The sequence below is a fragment of the Cavia porcellus genome, unplaced genomic scaffold, assembly GCF_034190915.1.
Source record: "Cavia porcellus strain 051 isolate PalLab524CR breed Dunkin Hartley unplaced genomic scaffold, mCavPor4.1 scaffold_1, whole genome shotgun sequence".
NCBI lineage: Eukaryota > Metazoa > Chordata > Mammalia > Rodentia > Caviidae > Cavia > Cavia porcellus.
Window position 1 is genome coordinate 164,050,602 of NW_026947484.1, and position 19,207 is coordinate 164,069,808.

Genomic DNA, 19,207 nt, shown 5'->3' on the forward strand with positions numbered 1-19,207 from the left:
CATCCCCTAGAGCATGTTCCGGCAGGACAGGGTTACCCCATGACAGTGACCATGCACACCCATGCACACAGCTCTGCAGTCCACGATGGCAAAGCTTAGTGCGCAGCCTGAACACACTTAGCCGGCGAATGGACGTGGAGACTGCTGTGTACACGGTGCAGTTTCTCTCCACCTTCCAGACCACTGGGTGTGCGCCATGTGCAGGGAAAGGGAGCGGATCCTGGGCCCGGAATGTTAAGGGAAGTAAGTCAGACGTAGAAAGTTAAGTATCACGTGGTTTCTCTTCTCTAAGAATCCAAAAACATAAGTCAAGAGTAAAATAAAAGGCAGGAGACATTTGGTGATGGGGAAGGAGACAGCAGGAGGAGGAGAGGTGGGGGAGGAAAAGGAATAGAAAAAGCCAAGCCACAACATAATGCACATACCGACTCCCCAGCATGAGTATAGCACTCTGGATTGCAAGCAGGCACCAATAGAGACTTTTTTAAAAACTAAAAAAAATGAAAACAATATTTCCTCTGAAAAACTTCCATGATGTGTGGTGCTTGCTGACCACATGCCAGGCTCGGGGTGGGGATGCAGCGGGCTGTGGGACTGAGCCAGTCCACAGATTCGCCCAGAAGCTTCTGAGCTCAGATCCTGGGGAGAGACTGGGAAAATCAGGAGCAAGAGAGACTCATGAGGGGACCATGCCATGCACTGGTCCTGCAGGCCACCTGTCGGCCTGACCTGACCACTGGTGCAGTATAGGGAAACCACGCAGCGTGGGAAACCAGGAGCCCAGGGGTAGCTCATGCGTGACTGGAGCCCTGCCCTGTGCTCTGCCCTGTGCTGCTCCTGGATGTGCCATCCCCACCAGGCGACTGGGAGAGGTTTGTGTCCTCTATGGGGAAAGGGGTAGGTCACAGAGTTGCAGACATCTGGCAGAGGGACAGGAAGGTCTCTCAGGGATGCCTTTGCTGTCCCCTCTGGGTGCGTGGTCCCTGAAACCCGCCTCTCATGGCTTCTGCCTTCTTTTCTCTCCCTTCTTCCTTTCCTGCCTTCCTCCTCTATTTATCCCATCTTGAGCTAGGGAACTTCCTGAGCGTGGCCAGAGTTCTCCCCTGGACCCCACCAAGTCCCCTGTCCAGCCTCTGGCTGGAGTTATGGTCACCCAGGAAGCCACACACTGCTCCCCAGTGTGGTCCCGAGGACGGTGCTGAGTGACAAGCCTCACACACTGGGCTTCCCTGAGTGAGGGACGTGTGTCCACTGTGTGCCCACTGTCCGAGGACTCTCAGTGATGCAAACTGGCTTCATCCATGACAGGTGGCAGTGCCTGTGATGGATATTTGGGTCCTCTCTCCACCGGACACTCACTGTTCTGGGGACACATTGTGAATGGGCTCTCAGAGTCTCCAGTCCCTGGAGCCCATGTTCTACGGAACACCTAGCACCATTCTGGGATTCAACAAACATGGGCTGAAAGTACCGATTAGGGCTGGGGATTTAGCTCAGCGGCATAAGCGCCTTGCCTTGCAAGTGTGTGGTCCTGAGTTCCATCCCCGGTACAAATTAAAAAAAAAATTTAAAAAAAGAAAGTACAGATTAAAGACTGACTTAACTTACATTTTAGGGTAAAAAGAAAGTGGGAGAACTGAGGAATAAGGAAGTGAATGAAAGACAGGAAGAGGAAGAGGAAAGGAGGAAGGAAGGAAGGAAGGAAGGAAGGAAGGAAGGAAGGAAGTCAAGCCGTGATTTCACAACCCCCCCAGGACCCAGCTCCTGTGACCCAGCAAGTGGGGAGTTCGATCCCCGAAACTCATTCCCTGCACATTACTCCTCCACTGCCCCAAACACAAACAAGGGTTCCCTGCAGCTAAGGCACCCACTGGCCTGGGACAGCATCGGGTACTGCACAGATGCTCCTGGGCGCTGCATAAAGCACAGTCACGCTTTCGAATGTGAATGCAATGCATTTTTAAGGCAGCACAGAAGTACAAATACTTGGGAGAGAGCGGGGGCCACTGTGCCACAGCAGTGCGGGAAGGGGATTTCCAACGGCTGAAGGAGCGGCAGGAAAATCCTATAGCACATCCTGTTAATAATAACAACTTGCTTTTATGACCTTGTAGGTTTCCAAAGCCTGCCCACACCTATTACTTCATTTGACACATTTAATAGCTCTCTAGAGTACCGATTATTAACCTCAAAGAGATTAAGGGATTTATCCAGCTCAACAGTTAATAATCAACAGACAGTCAGGACTTGAACTCTGGTCCCGCAGCACTGGGAGTACCCTGAGAGGCCAGGGGCTCTGGCGGGATGAGAACCCTCAGGCTGTCTCCTGAAGATGGTGTGGAGGCCCTGGCTCCTGCCTGCACAATGCCAGGACGTTAAGGAGGGCACTGCACATGCTGTCAAAGGGCACGCAGCTCAGGTGACAGAAGCCAGAGGCATGCATTGTCACATTTCCAGAAATGGAATCACAGTCCAGGCAGAGACCCGGCACCGATCATTGAAATACCCACCGGCTCATGAAGAGCTGGCAGTCGGGTCATAGCACGCAGCCGTTTACTAACACGCTGCATTCAACGGTGAGGTAGGCATGACTGAAGCTACTTAGCCACTGCCCAGCATCCAGGGACATGGATTTGGTGTCTCTGGGATTTGGCTCCTGGTGGTTAAAAGGAGAGGAAAAAGAAGTCGAGATGCCTCTGAGTTCGCTAGCAGCGCGGTCCCTGGCAGTGATTTCAAGTCAAGCTCTGATGCCCGTAGCTAGTGGAGACTTTTCTACTGTCAGACACCACTCATCAAAACCTCACCGGACTCTCCCTTCCTCAGCCTCAGACTCTAGCTGGGCAACAAGCTTGTCCTCTTCCTGAGTCTAACCCCTCCCTGCTAAGACCAACCTGCGTGGTTCACTCTCATAAGAGTATGAGCCTGTTCCCTGAGTTTCAAGTCCAGAGAGCAATGGACCTGAAAGCAAAATTCTATCTGGCTCCCTAACAAAGACAGTGGAGAAAAAGGAAGAGAATGTGTTTGTCTTTCTAAATCCAACAGTCCTGCATTCCCAGGACGGCAGCATGTTAAGAACTGAATATGCCATTCATCCCATCCACACATCGCCACTGGCCAACTGGCCGGCAGCTGGGTGGGTCCCTTGTCTAGAGAGACCATGAGATTTCCTCTAAACAGCTTAGAAACTTTTCCCAAACTCGGATCCAATCACACACCTCAGATGGAATCAAGCCGCTGGCCATCGCCAATGTAGCGTGTCTTCCAGGGCCTTCATGACGGACATTCAAGTTTGCGTAAATCATGGAAACTAAATGCTCTTCAGGTTTTCAGTGAAGAGTTTTTCTGAAATGGGGGCAAACTGGTGTCAAAAGGCTTCTTCCATGCTATCACTCTCGGCCAAATGAAGAAGCCACATCCTGATGGGATTGAAGCTCGCAGGGCACAGGAATTAACTGCATGCGTTGATTTGGGGAGGGTTTGGGAAGGGAGAGGGGGGAAGGAGAGGGAAGAAGGGAGGAGATGTGAGGTGTGATGAGCGAACGAATGAATGAATGCAGAGAACACATGGACTTGCTGTCACCACCAAATTGCCTCCTCTTATGAACCCTGAGGCTCTATTGATGGGCCCAGCTGTGTAGCGTCACCCAGAGATCATCACTGCTTTTGATGTCTCATTAATTGATGGAGACTGATGCTTCCTTGATTTCCCAGAAAGAGCAAGGCTGGTGAATCCAGCAAAGAGAAGCAGAGTGGGAGGAGGAGGAGGGGAAGAAAGAAGAAAAGCAGAAGGGAGAGTGGAGGAGAGAGGAGGAGGACCAGGGAGAGAAAAGAGGAGGAGAAAAAGGAGGAGGAGAGGAAGAAGAGGTAGGAGAATGAGGTACAAGAAGAGGAGAAGGAAGGAGATAGAGGAGGAAGAAGAGGAGATAGAAGAGGATCACCTTACTCAATAAAAGACAAAACAAAGAGAACCACAAAAGCAAAGCTTTTCATGCACATGTCGGGGCAGATCCACTAAGTATAAAGCAGCCTCTTTTCTTTACCCTGGCACAGAAGAGTATGTGCAAAGTATGTGTGAGTAATGTCCCCAAGGTCCAGCCCGATGCAGGCTCCTCCCTGGCCAGGTGCTCCTCCCCTGCACCAAGCCCAGCTGGCCTAGCCAGCATCTCTGACATCACCTTGGTGGCAGGAAGCGCCACTGAGGTCTGAGGTTTCACGCCTCACTGCCCACTTAACATGAAACCCCCAGCGTGCTATGCACAGAGGCCATTTACTGCCTGGTCCTGCAGTCAGCTGCCCCCAAGGAGGCATTCTCCCTGACACCCATGCTGTGTCCAGTCAGCACCACGAAGCAGTGTGGCCAGTGCGTGGTGGCTGACACCATGGCAACGCACTCATCCTCTAAATGGGCTATGATGCTCCAGGCATCCTTCCACCAGCCGGCCCTTGGCAGAGGTACCTGGTGAGCCCAGACATGATTCATGTGGCCCTGGGAAGCATCTGCACAAAGCTGTTCTCTGTGACCACAGCCACTGGTCTCCTGTGTGCCATGTTGTCACCCTTCCCCACTCAGCTTTCAGAGATCGCAGGACACATGTGTGGGACAGTCTGGGCCCCACTTGATCCTGCTGCCCATGAAAAGAAGGGTGGAAAAGGCTGGCGATGTGTCCAGGTTTGCAGGGCTCATGCGTGGTGGCCAGGCTGAGCCAACCCAGGCCTGCTGGTTCCAGCCCAGGATAGACTTCCACAAGCTCAGGGCTCACAGTAAGAAAAACACCCAGTTACACCTCCTACCTGGACCTCCTCCATCACCATCCAATCATCCAGCCTCCCCTCCTGGCCAGCAAAGCCCCTCTCTCCCTTGTGAACTGAAGTCTGGCATCATCGGCAGCCCATACACGGAGAAAAGTACTCCTTGCTCTATGACACCTAAGAAACAGAAGGCTCTCTGGGGTCTTATCTGTCTTTGCCTTTGACTCCCCTGGTGCCTTGTGCTCCCTGAAGGTGAGAAGTTTGCCTTTTTCATCTTTTTATCCCCAGAATCTATCATGGAATTTTATACCTAGCTCAGGTACAAAATAAATGCTAAACAAACAAATGAGTAGAATGTGTCATGAATTCACTTAACCCAGCAGGACACATTAGCAAATTAATAAGGAAAAGAAGGCATTAGTGAAGAGGACCAGGAAGCGGATATTTTCCTGTTTCCGTAATATTCCAACATCACCAAAGAGAAAGCGCTGGAGAAGTATGTGTGGCTTTTATTACTTGCTCGGTATGGACATTAAAAAGTAGACAAATGTTTACACTTTTAATGGGCTAGCTAGAGACCATATAATCTCCTGAATTCTTTCCCTAAAATAAAAATCCCACAAGTAGGTCATGACAGGAAGATTTATCTCAGTGGTCAGGTCCTCTTACAGCGGAGGTGACTATAAAAATGTCCTTTCCTGGATGTGGTGAGCCAGGGTGGCTTGGGCTGGTCTGGGGAAGCCGTCTACACAGCAACTGCCTGGATTCATAAACACAACCAGGCTTGCAATCATTTACTAGTGGCCTTCTCGGCTCTCCACGCTTTTGTAATGGGTTTAATCACACTTTTAACCCAGAAGAGAAAAGTAAGAATCTTCCCTACAGGGCGGTTTCATGCACAACTTATTAGGTCACACCAAGATGCAAACATTTTGAGTCAACAATAGAATGATATAGAAAGATGTAAGGAAAAGTCCAACTCCCAAAACACATTGTACATACATTGGGTTTGCAAACCTTTGGTCTTTGCCTAGGTCTCTCGGGACATAGAACTGTTCAAGGGACAGCGTCCAAGAGCAAGCAGCGCCCAGGAGCACCTGGGGACTAAGCAAGGATACCCCAAGCCAGGTCTGACCCTGCCCTTCTCTCGGGCACCCCCTCCTGGGCATTCTTGATAGGAAGCACATAAGTGAGGTACACACCAGACAGGGCTTCAAACCTTAGCCCCCACACTTCCTGAACACAGCAGTTCAGGGAGTCCCTGAGCACCCTTTTCAAGGCCCAGGGCAGCCAGCCTTCCAGGGGTCCAGGGTTCCCCACCACTTGGCCCCACATCCTTGTGCAGTCCCGTTCCACAATACCATGTTACCAGCTTGCCTGTGTGACCAAGCACACCCAGCAGAAGCATTAGGACAGGACTGTGGCATGGTGAGTTCAAGACCAACCTGAACTACATTAGCAGACCCTGCCTCTGTGGAAGGGGCACAGACAGCTTTCTGGACTCACTTCTAAAAATTAAATTAGGAAAAATACGATGTCCATGTTTGTCTCTGTCTCTCTGGGAAAGCCCATTCTGAGCTACCCAAGGGACATGTTCACATGACACCCTGGGCCATCAGTCCCCAAGTCAGCCCGGAAGCTGATATTCCAGCTCCGTTGGCCTGGAAGATGCCAGAATCACCAATGGCATGGCCACAACTCATGGCCACCAGACGAGCTGCTCGGTGTCCTCACCCGCAGGAACTTGCAGGAGACACTCACCGCTCCCGGTTCCCACCTGCTAGGGCTTAGGCCATTTGTTACCAAGCAATGAAGAGCTTGCACCAAACACCTACTGTGCAGAATGGCAGGCAGGATGGGAAACCTAGGTACCCATGCCAATAGGCAGCACAGGCCTGGCACCTATGGGGCACTCAAACGCAGCTATGAGAATCAAAATTACACTGTTAATAGTCCCTAAGGGCTTAGCCACTGTTTCGTTGATTACGTAGTACAAATAACAATGTTGATTTTAGTTTAATCATAATGCTTTTCTGTAGCACAGAAACTAACAGGGGCACCCATCTGCAGGACAGAGACTTTTCCGGTTTCCTGTAGCCGAGCATTCAGAGTAAGTACAGTTTTTAGGCAACTACTTATGAAGGAGTGAGAAAGGGAGAAGGAAGACAGTACGTGTGGCCGCCAAGCTGATCCATCACAGGGGAGAGCTGGCCTGGGCTCACCTGTGCTGGTTACAGCCCAGGATGTGCCCAGCTTTGCGTCACAGGGCGGCCCTGGAGCCCTGGGAAGTCATATCACCTCTTCCAACTTTATCTCACTCTGAGACACAGGAAAACAGTCCTCTTCTCAAGGTGTCACAAGGAGGTGTCTCAAAGAGGAAGTGAAATGGCCACTACATGTGGGCAGTCAGGCCTGCGTCTTTGGTTATATGGTATATAGTACCGTACCCATGTTATAGACCAGATCATTGAGGTCCAGCTCAAGGTGGAAGAAAAACTGCTCCCAACCAAAGTCTCCTGATATGGTGAAACCCAGGCCTGCAGGAAGTGGACCCCATTTACCCTGGTTGCAGTGGAGAAATAAACGCCGTGAATACTGCCCTGTGGATGAGGTTTGGTGACAACAGCAGGGAAATGCTTACTTCTGTGCAGAGGAAAGGGAAAGGAGTCCCTGGCAGGGGTACAGGGGACCTTTGGTAATGATGGCCATGCTCAGAACCTTGCCCTGGGAGGTGAATTCCTGAGTGGATACCATTGTTTAAACTAAGATAACTGAACACTTACAACTCTCTATGTTAATTAAAAAGAGAAAAGTAAATGGAAACAAAAACAATGACCTTCCTCAAACCCAAAGCCAAATGAGAGCACAGACTCAGGGTGGGGAACAAGCTCCTCGCTCACAGGTGCCCATGCCATCCCCACCCAGGGGAGACAGGTGTCTCAGTCTCCCTGATGTCCATCCAGCACTCAAGCTGATAGGAAATCCATTCCAGGGAGGAGGCTGCGCAGAACGGCCACAACTGTCACCACCTCTCTGGCAGACCCAGGCCAGGGCGGCAACTCAGGGACCCCAGCTCCCAGCTCCCATCCTGTCCTGCCCCCACCATCTCTGCAGGGGGCTGACTGTCCTGACCATGCCTGGATCTGAGCGGGGAATGAGTGGAGAAGGTTTTTAAGGTAAAAGTTTCTTTCGGAGAAAAAAGAACCATAAACTCAGGTTGGGGGACACTTCCTGTCTCTTGATCTAAGGGACAGTGGCATCCCAGTTACTGCCACCTGCTGAAGGGGCCGGTTCAGAGATGGCCAGTGCCGAGCCAGGCCGGGGCACTGGGCTGGCGACAGACTCTTGGTCAGCAGAGGCATAAATGACCACCACCACCTTGCCCAGGTCCCTGTGAGCAGGGCACAAAGCGCAGGTACAAAGCCATAACACTGCTCAGGCCCAAGCAGGACAGCCAGCATACTAGGTTCTGGGCGAGGACAGTCTCTGTGGAGAATGTGACACTAGGCATAATCACAGGCATCCAAGGCCACCTCTGGGTGCCAAAGAGAGCAGGGGAGCCCTGGAAGCCCATTAAGGACAGGCCACACCCTTCTCCCTCCTCATCCCCTGGCACTGGTGACTGTCAGCACAGCTGTCCCTATCCTACTGTCTAAGAGGACACAGAGGTCACTTCGCTGTGAGCAGGACGCATGTCTGTCCCCAGACCATCCCTTGGCCCCTGTGCTGCAGCTACCCATGGCTCAGGTATCTTCTCTGGCCTACTCAGTCAGTCAATCAACATACTGCCTCGGCTTTCTCAGAACACTCCAAGCCAGCCTTGGCGTGCTGTGCTTCCCACTCTGAGTCAACCCTGGACAGGTGCTGGTCCCCTTCCTCAGCCCACGAGCTGCAGGTAGAGGCTTGATGCATCTCTGTGGCAGCTGAATGACAAATGACTCAGTTTCCAAGGGGCCCAAGTTTCACCTGAGTGAAAATAAAGACTGCCGGTTGTGGATTACGCAGCGGCAGGTCTCGAGCTCTGTGACTCTGCTGAGTTACTCCACCTCTCCGGATCTCCGTTTTCTCTCTGCCAAAGTGAAGGACGAAGGCCTCCTCTCAGCGGGAGGGCTCCAGGGTGTGCCCTGGAGGGGGACCTCCCGTCCATCCGTGTGGCACAACAGAGGGGCTCTGTGGAAGGGGCACAGCATCCGGCTGCTTCCCGGGGCTGTGGGCACAGTGGGAGAAGAGTGAGGGCAGCACTGGTCTGTGCCGCCCCGGGGGTCTCCTGCCGCTCTGGGCCTCACCGCTGTGTTTGCCCAGCCGAGTGCTCCTGGCACGGGCAGCGGTGACTCACAGGCGGCTCTGGAAGCCTCCGGGGCAGGGGCTGGATGAGTTTCGGCGCCTGCACTTTGCCCTCCCGCCTCTCCCCTCTTGGGAGAGCTGGCTCAGGACAGCTGAGCACGTCGCCAACCGTCTCGCCCCGAGGGCTGCCCAGGCCGGGCACAGAGCCCTCCTGGGGCGACAGTGGGGAGCCCATGATGGTGGGAAGAGAAGGGCCCAGCAGGAGACAGCAGAGCCAGTACCAAAGCCAGGACTGCGGCTGGAGACAGAGTGGCAGAGGGCAGGGACCCCCTCACAGTCGTGGCCTTCTCAGGTCCAGGGATTTCTGTGGGAAGCGTCTCTGTCCTGGGAAAATGCTCTCTGCACCACAGCCTTGGGAAGCAGTCTTAAAAAACAGGATGGGACCCTAGGAACCCAGAAGGTCCAGACAGCAGCAGAAGGGTCCCCTGTCATCCAGGGGGACAGGAAAGCTCAGCCTAGATGCTCTGGCAGAGGCTGGAGTCAAACACACCAGGGCAAGTCTGAGATCCTGTTTGCTCTGGAAGGAAAAACTCAGGGCTGGAGGAGGCTTTGGGCCCAAACCCCGCTCTTCCACCCCGCTGTCCACGCCCTCAGCAAGTGCCATTGCTGGCAGAAAACTCACGGCCTGCCCTTTCCCTTTGGAAGCCCTGAGCCATGAAGCTGGGCTGAAGTTCACAACTGCCCATTTGCTCAGCTCTGCACAATGTGCACCCAACTTATAGGCACCTTTAAAATATCTGCAGACAGGAACGGTGGTTCACCTCTTCCAGTTTGGCCACGCCCAATTCACAAGGCAAAAAAACGCATCGATGTCACCCTCTGGACACAACTGATCTCACCACTAACTTCCACCAAGAAACTCGTTCCTCTTGAGACCGGACCCCACTGGAAATGCTCAGGACCAGCTTACAAAACTTCCATCAGTGCATGTTTGAGAAGGGGGATAATGACCCTATCTTAAAGCCCCAGTTTTGCTACTTCCTCTCCCCTGTATGCCCACCTGTCTCCCCATCCCAACGGCCCCTGCCCGGCTCCCCAGGACCCTCACCCCTCTGCGGGAACCCATGTGCCCAGCATAGTTGCCACACCACATGCTGTGTACTGATGGGGTTTGCAGCCAAATCCAACTTTCTCACAAGTACTGCTGCCAAGCCAAGCGTTCCCCATAGCATTCATTCTTTACAGCTGGGTGCTTGAACCAAAACACAGAATTCCACCATTTCCCTATCAACATCCTCTGCCGGAATCTGTCATGGCATTTGGGGCATCTGGTTTCAGAGGAAGTCATCCTCGGGTTTACAAATCTTGTGAGCACTGTGTCTTTTAATGATCTGAGATGCACAGATGGCTGGCTGGCTGCACAGGCAAGCAGATGGACAACGGACAGAGAGACAAACTGACAGACAGACAGACACAGAGGCAAGGAGAGAGACAGAGACCTTAATCATGCTGGTCTAATGCAGTCCCTGCTGTAAAGGTTGGACAGAACAGGACCAGAGCTCCAGGGAGTGCTGGGCCCCTCCTTCCAGATGACTGGGGCTCTCACAGTGCTGCTGGGCCTAAACCCCCGGACCCTCTGTGTGGCTTGACCTTTGCAACACAGCTCATCCTTCTGGTACCAGGAGACCCCACCATCCTGACACTGCCCTGCTGGTATAGCCCTGTGCTCCTACCCACCCTTTCCAGCTCTCTCACTTGGCAAGTAATGCTCCAGTCTCAGCTTGAAGCCTCCCTACTCCTGCTCACCTGCAGAATGAGGGGTTCCCAGAGCACCCACACAACCCTCCCCCATACTCCCTGACATCCCAGCAGCAGCTGCCTGCCTTCCATGGAGGATGCCTGCCATGGAGGATTCCTACCTTGAGGCAGTCACCACTCTCCTCCACGCCCAGCACCCTTCCCCACCCAGCCCCGGGCAGCCCTCCCTAACCCACTGACACGATCTGACCCTCCAGTTGGAACCATGTACTTCTGATATTTCCCAAGGGCAGGAACCACGCATCATTCATCTTTGTGTTGAATGAATACATACACATAAAATCCCCATATGCAAAATAACTCTGGTAGCGAGGAGGGCTGGCCATTTGCACCAACTGTGATTAACACAGGAGAACAATCCACTGTGACATAAGACCCTTCTCCACCGACTGGTCCCCTGAAGACCTTCAGGAGGATCCTGCCACACAGCTCTCAGTCATTCACAGACATGCTGGGCCTTGGGCCTCGAACCAACCTGACTGCCTTCCCAGCGTTGTGTACCCTAACATCTAATAGCCGATAGTGACGTTAGGAAGTCTGAATGCCAGCGTTGCAGCCAAACTTTCTTCAGTAAGTTCGCTGTATACTGAAGATTGCTCCCTGTGGAACGTGCTTCAGAGACGCTGAAACAAAGAAAAATTCCTCCAGAGGCGCATGTATTACCAGGCTACAGTGTAGTTAGAGATCGTCCTGGCCCAGCCCAGGGTACCTGTGCTGACCAGGAGGTGGGCAGGAGCCGACAGCGTCAGTGACCAGCACTTCTTAGCAGCTACCCTCTCTGTGTGTCTCTGCCTAGGCCTTACGAGTAAACATCTCTCCACGATCTCTCCTGCAAAGTCACACTGCACGGGATAGAACTTTCAGAAGAGTAGGAGAAGAAAATTAAGATAGAAAGGTTTCCTTCCTCTCTGCAAAGACCGAAAGAGCCCCTCATACCAAGTGCAAACCCATTCCAAGGCTTTGAAAGCAGGAAGTGGTTTGTAGCCCTGGGCTACAGGAGGGCAATGAATAAGAGCCTGGAGGGGTGGATGGACATGGACGTTGTCTGAGGGGTAAGCAGAACCCCAGATGTCCTGTCTCTTTAGTCAACTGCCTGGAAATCAAAACCAACTTGGCATCTTCAAGAGAACAGATACCTCAGATAGAGTTCAAATCAAGTCATTCATAACCTTACTGGATTCACATTCTCTTACAGGCAAAATATCGTTTTGAGAAATAGCGAAAAGCACACAAAGAGCAGCTCTGGACCCTCCCCTGGGACTAATTATGATTCCTGCCTAGGGTGTGCTTCAGTGCGTGACCTCCATGCAACTCTGCAGGAACATGTGGTGTGGTCCTCACTGCTACGTTGAACCAGGGTTTTCCCCAGGTGGGAATCTAATTACCCCATCTGCTCCTAAATTTATTATCCCAGCCTCAAGCTGGAAAAAGCCCCAGGAGGAGAAGGCTTTGGTCATTGGATGTTTCTAGATTTTGTTCTGCAGGAAAGGCTCTAATCTTCCCATGCTTATAAATTCCTTGGCATTGTTTAATCAGCCATGCTAACAGTCATGGCTAACACTGACTAATCTCTTTCCTTGAGACAGGTGCGTGACGTAAGCACTGTCACAGTGAACTTTGAGAAGAGCCCTCATGGTAACCACTATTATTACTCATCTCCCACACCTGAGAATGCAACGGAGCTATTACGGGGTTTCCTGTCAGCCTGCTGAGACAACCTCTCCTGATGGTTAGACCCCTCCATCGAAACACTGTGCACCACACCACCTTCACGAAGGGTGGCCCTCACCCTTCTTGGGTGGCCCTCACACAACTTAGTGGCTATCATCACCCTTTTCTACAAAAAAAAAAAAAAAAAAAAAAAAAAACCTACAGAATTTAATTTTGACTGTCTTCTCAACAAACAAGGAGAGCTGAGTTCCTCCATCTTGATCTCAAGCTGCTTTCTCCCCAACCCTTAAATAGGGTATTTCCTCAGGTTCAGTTTAAGAGAAGTACTAAAATGTTTGCTGTGGCCAAGAATTGGGAGAAATGATGATTAAATAATTCAACATCACCTCTTTGCCATAAGACTTCTTGGGGATTTTTTGTTGTGGTTGCTGATATGTTCTACATCCTAAGGAGCAGACCTGGATTAATATGTGAAATTGTACTATTCTATAAACTTATCTGACTAGAGGACCGTCTCTCAAGATTGAGGTCCCACAGAATATATTTCAGAGCCATGTTGGAAATGGTGGTGATGTCCACGCCTATAGGCTTGGCTCTCATCTTTGACCAAAGATATATGAGGCAATTTCCTGTCTCCCTAGCTGTCTAAAGCTTCCCGAAATTACACACAGCCTTTTACTTCCACCTTGTCTCACTCGGTCTCTCACAAATTCTGTCCCTCCAGTAAAACCACAATAGAAGACATAGCTGATAATGAAGAGGGTTTCTTGTTCAAGTCATTCTTTTTCTCAGTCTCTCTTTCCCTCATATTCATCCTCCATCTCCTCCCATATAATTATCAGATCAATTTCAGTACGAGGAAATATTCATCACCAAATACGAGCTTCCATTCACCAGACAGAGTTAAGTAACCCGGGCTGGGGACGGAGTTCAGCAGTAGAGCACTCTGCTCCCCGGTACTTGCCAAGTCCTAGACTCCATGCTTGCACTAGGAAAAGAAAGAAACAAAGTACTGTAATCTGTTTGCACTTTCTTTCTTATTACCAGGTGGGTGATATACATCACTCTACTGAAAGCTTCTAATCATGCTCAGCTATAAAACAACTCATTCTAAGGTCCTATGACTTCTATTATTCCCTCATCTCAAGGCTTATTCTCTTTTAATTTATCCTTTCAATTGAAGCTTTAATAGACAAAGTTGTCAAACTTGTAGGAGAAAGAAGTAATCCACTTATTCAACTAATTGGACGTTCAGAACCTAGAAGGAAACAGACTTCTGAGTGAGCGGCAGCCATGACGGCCTGTCTCCACCTCACGGAGTTTCCGGTCTTGTATAGCACGCAGATGAGGAACAGCAGCTACCACCGGAAGTGCTGCAGCAGTGCTTCCGCTTCCAGTGTGCTGGAGTGAAGGCTGTGTGCCTGTGTGTTCCTGAAAAGATCCTTTCGGCTTCCAGGGGTGAGTGGATGAGAAGTGGACAGAGAGCAGGGCCAGGTCAGTCATGCAGTCCCAACCACGCCAGTGGACACAGCGCCGCAAGTGACACTGGTTTGTTCCCAGTTGGTCCCCACTGCCAAGGAACCAAGATAGGAGAAAAAGAAAAGGTAAGGCTTGAGGCACTAGTGTGGCTTGGAAATTGAGCACCCCCAGTGCCCAGGGAGGCCCCTTCATCTCCGGGCTGCTGGTGGGAAAGGGTCACAGTGGCTTCCTGGAGCCTCTGAGGCCATGTCGTGTGCCCAAGGGTAGTGGCATGGTGGCTGCATGCTGGGCAGAAAAAGGAAGCAGACAAGGGAGGAAAAAGCAGCAAGAATTCGAATGACATGATGAGGGGTCGCCAGGACAGAGCTCGGGAAGCAGCGTCCACGCGGGACGCAGGTCCTGAGTGAGGAAACGTCGCCCCCGTCCCCAGAGAGCAACCTGGGGCTGCACATGTGGCCCTCCCCAGGGTGACTGGGTCCACACTTCCTCATTTCACTAAATGCATCAGACTTGGATGAACTTTGACAGCAGCTTAGTCTTCTTCATTTACGGTTTTCCCTGTAACTTTCTCAAACTTCCTCCAGAATACAGAAGCAGAGCAATCTTCCCCTTTCACTTGGAAGTTGGATTCTTAGAGTCTCCTGAGTTTCCATCAGAAATAGTACAGAAAAAAAAATACAGAGGTCACCTTAGCCTTCTATAAGAGCGGTTGTCTTGTGTGTTTAGGGACAGCATTTCTATGGCCCTACCTGCACCCTGACCCACCCCCACAGGTTCTTCCTGTCACCATCCCCCACAGGGCCAGTCTTTCCCACAGCGTTAAACAAAGCAAAGAATAAAAATCTGAGGTGATCATGCATGTTCCTTGTACCTCATGCCAGACTGCACATCAGGTCCTGGAGCAGTGTCCCCGAATCCCTTGCAGCACTGGGGCTGGAGAGGAGACTGAGACTCAGATTTAGTGCACTGCCCTGGCTGCACTCACAGCTGCAGAGCCACCATGTGAATCTATGATAAGCTGGCACAATAACTTTCTACCCAGATATGTTTTTTCCCTCAACTTTTGGGGCTTGGTGGCTGAATAGGAACAAAACTAAGGTCACTGTTCTTTCTACCACATCAGGCATCCAAAAGGAAAGGCCAGCTTCACTGGGAAATCAAAATCTTCACATCGGAAATAAGAGGTCAGCACTTAATCCCCACATGCTTCATTTTTCTAAGAAAATCTTTTCAAAAGTCAAAAATAAATAGTATTTTTATTGTATGAAAGAATCACTGCTTTCTAAGCCAAAACCAGTGCTTTCTTTTTTTTTCTTTTTTCTTTTTTCTGGCAAAACTAAGAACAATTACAGGCAAGACATGAGATTCTTACTGGATGAGATTTGCAGTCTTTCCCTTGTGTATTTTGGCTTTAGAGGGTGAGGTTGTGGCATGACCTCATTTCTATATAGTCAACTTAAAATACTGCCTTGAGACTGCAAGAGAGAGAGGTGGGGAGGGGAAGGCTGATATAAACACACATGGGCGCACACATACACTCAGTCTCTTTCATGGAAACACACAAGTGCCTTCTCTTTGATGGAAACAGTTTCCAGTTTGTCTCACAATGGCACTGAGTCAGCTGTTCACCAAGCCCCTTACCACCGGCAAGATACAGCATTTAGGAAAATGGCCCTTCTCCCCATATTATCTCTGTTCTTTAGGTAACTGGATGTAGACCTCTTGAGAGGGGAAGGAATTTTAGAAATCAGTTGATGATCTGCAAACGTGTGCAAGTGACACACAGAGTGGGAGGGAGTGAAAAATGAAATTCTTCTGCAGGAGCCATGCACATGTCCCAGGAAAATCAGCCACACATTTTTTTATGAACCAATGGTCCTGTACTCTTTAAGTGCGTGCCAAGCAGCATTCCTGGGTAACAGCTCCCGACTCTCCCCGAGGTGTGCACCACTTCACTCTGTCTTACTGGAAACACTCAAAAACAAGGTAAGGATTTTGAAATCCATAAAATTTATGGAATTCTAAGCACACCAAAGACAGAATGGACTAAGGACTCCTCTATTTAACTGGTTTTAATTTATACTCACTTTAACAGTTTAACCCAACCTTTAAAATTCAACCAAGACTTGAAAACATTAATAACTATAAACCATTTTTTAAAATAGTCTCAACCCACTTGTTTAAGGTCACAAGAAAAATGAATCCCAGAGTCCTGGGAACATTGGCATAACATTCAGCACTCACCTGATTATTTACCTCCCAGACCATCTGAAAGATCAGTGAACAAGGCAGCTGTGGACCCCCAGGAATTCCAGAAAGTATTAGCAGAAAAGTGGTCAACTTTTACGTGGAAGTCCAAGTAAATGAGTGCGCAAATAGAAAACAACATACTCTTCAGAACAGCCAGGCAAGCTCTCCCAGAAACTTAGGAGCACACAGTTTAAGTAACACGAATGAATTCCATTTTTCCACCACAGGCTAAGACCCAAGGGAAAACTCATTTTAAATATTTACTCTTTTAATTTAGCAGTGATTGTGCACATGGCATATCACATAGAATTAAAAAACAAAAGCCAAGAGGTATAAGTCTTGGCTACTGCTCTCCAGAATCTTAATTAGAGCTCACAAATGCAAATTGTTTTACTCTTTTAAGCATTTCCTGCAGAAGGAAGCCAGAGCTAGGCAAGGAGACGTAAGAGGCTGCAAGCACACCCCAGCCCCACCAGCATTCAAACAAGGTCCTGACAAGGCGTGAAGTCTCAGTGAGAAAGTGAGCCACACTGTGGGATTTTTCATTTTTAAGTTCAATAAAAACTAACACAGAATGCTGCCTTTCCAAGTAATGTCGTTAGCACCCAGCATAAAACAGCTCACATCGTGTCCCCTATTTTACAGATGGGGATACTGAGGCACAGAGAAGTTAAGCATCTTGCCCAGGGTTTCCTACTGATAAGTGAGAATTAGAACAGAATCCGTGGCTTCCAACTACTCTCACTGTCACCCCAACACCCACTGTCTAAGCATGTGGAACCCACAGGTCCAGGAGCTGCTGGTCTCCTTAATGGAATTACAGCCATCCGGGTCATAAGAGAAATGCTGTGCCTTGCTGTGCTCATAGATGATCTCTGAGGCATTCGCCCGGTTCTTTCCCTAGCATGTTAGCAAAAACTAGAACCTTTCCAGTGGAGAGCAAGAACAGAAGAGAGCAGAGCAGTGTCCAGAGGATGGAGTGGCTGGGGCCATTTGCTGGCCAAGGAAGCTTCAAGGACACACATTTATCATGCTCCAGAAATGTCAAGAAGGACCGAAGCACCCCAACGTGACACAGGAAGCAGCCCTGGGGCCGTCCTTGTCCTTCCAATTCACTGAGGGACCAGTGCATCCGTGTTGAGGGAAGCTCCAAGCACTGTAGTAACTGCTGGTCCAGAGGCGGAAGTACCCCGTTCTCTGCAGTGAGACCTTCACTCCACAGAGCCCGCTCCTGAGCAGGGTACAGGGAGCCAGGCAGCCTAGGAATGTTAGCCCAGGCCTGGGTCACAGCAGTGGCTGGCACCCATCATCGTGCGCCTCCAGAGAAAATTTCTCCAGTCTCTGAGTCAGGAGATACATCTGAGGTCACACCCCTGAGAACAAGTGAAACGGCCAATCAGAACCACTGAAATGGTTTTAAATTTAAGTCCAACAGTACTTCCTGTAACTCTGGCGACCTTCATTAAAACTAAGATTTGTGCATGAGTTCAGTATTGCTATTGGTTATTTTTTCTTGAAACTGTATTACTTGGGTAAATACATAAAAATATTCTCTGCTGTTTCAAGCATCCTTATAGATAAAGTAATGAATTATGCATAACGAGAGTTGTTCTTGAACCAATTCTGAGTTTTTAGTTACACTTTTTCCCTTTGCCTCCATCAGTGGAATTTGAGGAAAATGTGGGGGTTCAGTCTAAGTTGGACTTTGTCTATGAAAAGATGATTATTGGGAGTAATACCCTTGTTTGGTAAGGCTCCCGCCTCAGGGGATTCCTTCCATACAAGTTTTTATTTTTCTGTTTGTTTCCAAACGGTTTAGAGAAGTGAGTGGGGATACAACTCAGCAGGGAAAGAACCTCTGCTGAAAACAGACTTCAGCCATGGCTTATGATACTATTTGCGAAAAAAGCTCCACACAGCCCCGGCCAGGGCCACTCTCAGAGGCCAGCCCTGTCTCAAGGAGCAGAGGAATCGCAGAGGTGAAAGTCGCCATCCATTGCACGGCGCTGGCAGTCTGCAGCCCTCACGGCCTCCCCAGTTGCAAGAGAAGACAGGACAATGCTTCTCCACAGGCATCCAAAAAATATTACTGTCCCCAAAACTAAATCATAAGCGAACCCTGCTAATGCTGAGAATGTAAACAACCCCTCCACTCACCTCCAGCCTCTTGCTACCTTTCTCTAGGTTTGGGAACCAAAAGAGGTCATAAAGCACAACGTATTCTCATCATTATGGGATTTGAAGAAACTCAAGAGACCATGACTCACAAAGTCTAAGGTGATTACACTCTCCATTAGCACCACTAGTGGACAGAAAAAGTGAAAGGTCACTACTGGACCACCCAGGACCACTTGTATTTGATCCTGTAGCAAGATGGATGGTTCCCTACCCCTAGCTTATACTTCCTAAGCCTGTTCTGCCTGAAAGCCACGGATAAAATTGAACTTTCACCCACTGCTGGCCATGGGAAGGAAGGCTAAGAAAAGAGGGTGGCCTTGGACAGGCAGGGGAATTCAACTGTGTGGTGCGTACAACCTTAAGCCTTCTCTTTAGTGAATGCCACCACCAGGCAGGCTGCATTAGCTACTCATGTCACCTCTATGCCTATGGACATCATTGCCATATAAATCCCACCACCCCCGTGTGGCAGGTGGGAAACCAAAAGCAAAAAGAGGCCACAGAGCCCCTTACCTGCCAACGGGGGGGGGAGGGGGGGGACCTGGGTCTCGGGGCGAGATCTGTGTGGCCCTGACACTCAGCTTTTCTCCCCTCTGCCTCGATGCTGCTTGTTTTTAAGAGACAGTTCTCATCGTGGATAATTCTCAGGAGAATCATCAAAAGATGATTTATACAGAATGCACAAAGTATGCAAATTTATCAGGGGAGGGTGATATCTAGCTGTTTACCATGGGACCTACTAGAGACCACCCTGGTATATAATATAAAACATATTTAC

At 50.0% G+C, this 19,207-nt stretch overlaps 1 protein-coding gene and 1 long non-coding RNA gene across 2 annotated transcripts in view; both read right to left on the minus strand.

Annotated features, from left to right (window-relative positions):
- Ror1 (receptor tyrosine kinase like orphan receptor 1) overlaps positions 1-19,207 on the minus strand; it is a 279,640-nt gene that overhangs the window by 200,611 nt on the left and 59,822 nt on the right. The window lies entirely within an intron of this gene.
- Positions 1-19,207, minus strand: part of LOC134478323 (uncharacterized) — a 93,686-nt gene that overhangs the window by 16,379 nt on the left and 58,100 nt on the right. Inside the window, exon 2 of the long non-coding RNA XR_010050904.1 lies at positions 1-17,624. This exon is cut by the window's left edge and continues 16,379 nt beyond it. This is a non-coding gene — a long non-coding RNA (uncharacterized LOC134478323). The remainder of the gene's footprint in view (positions 17,625-19,207) is intronic.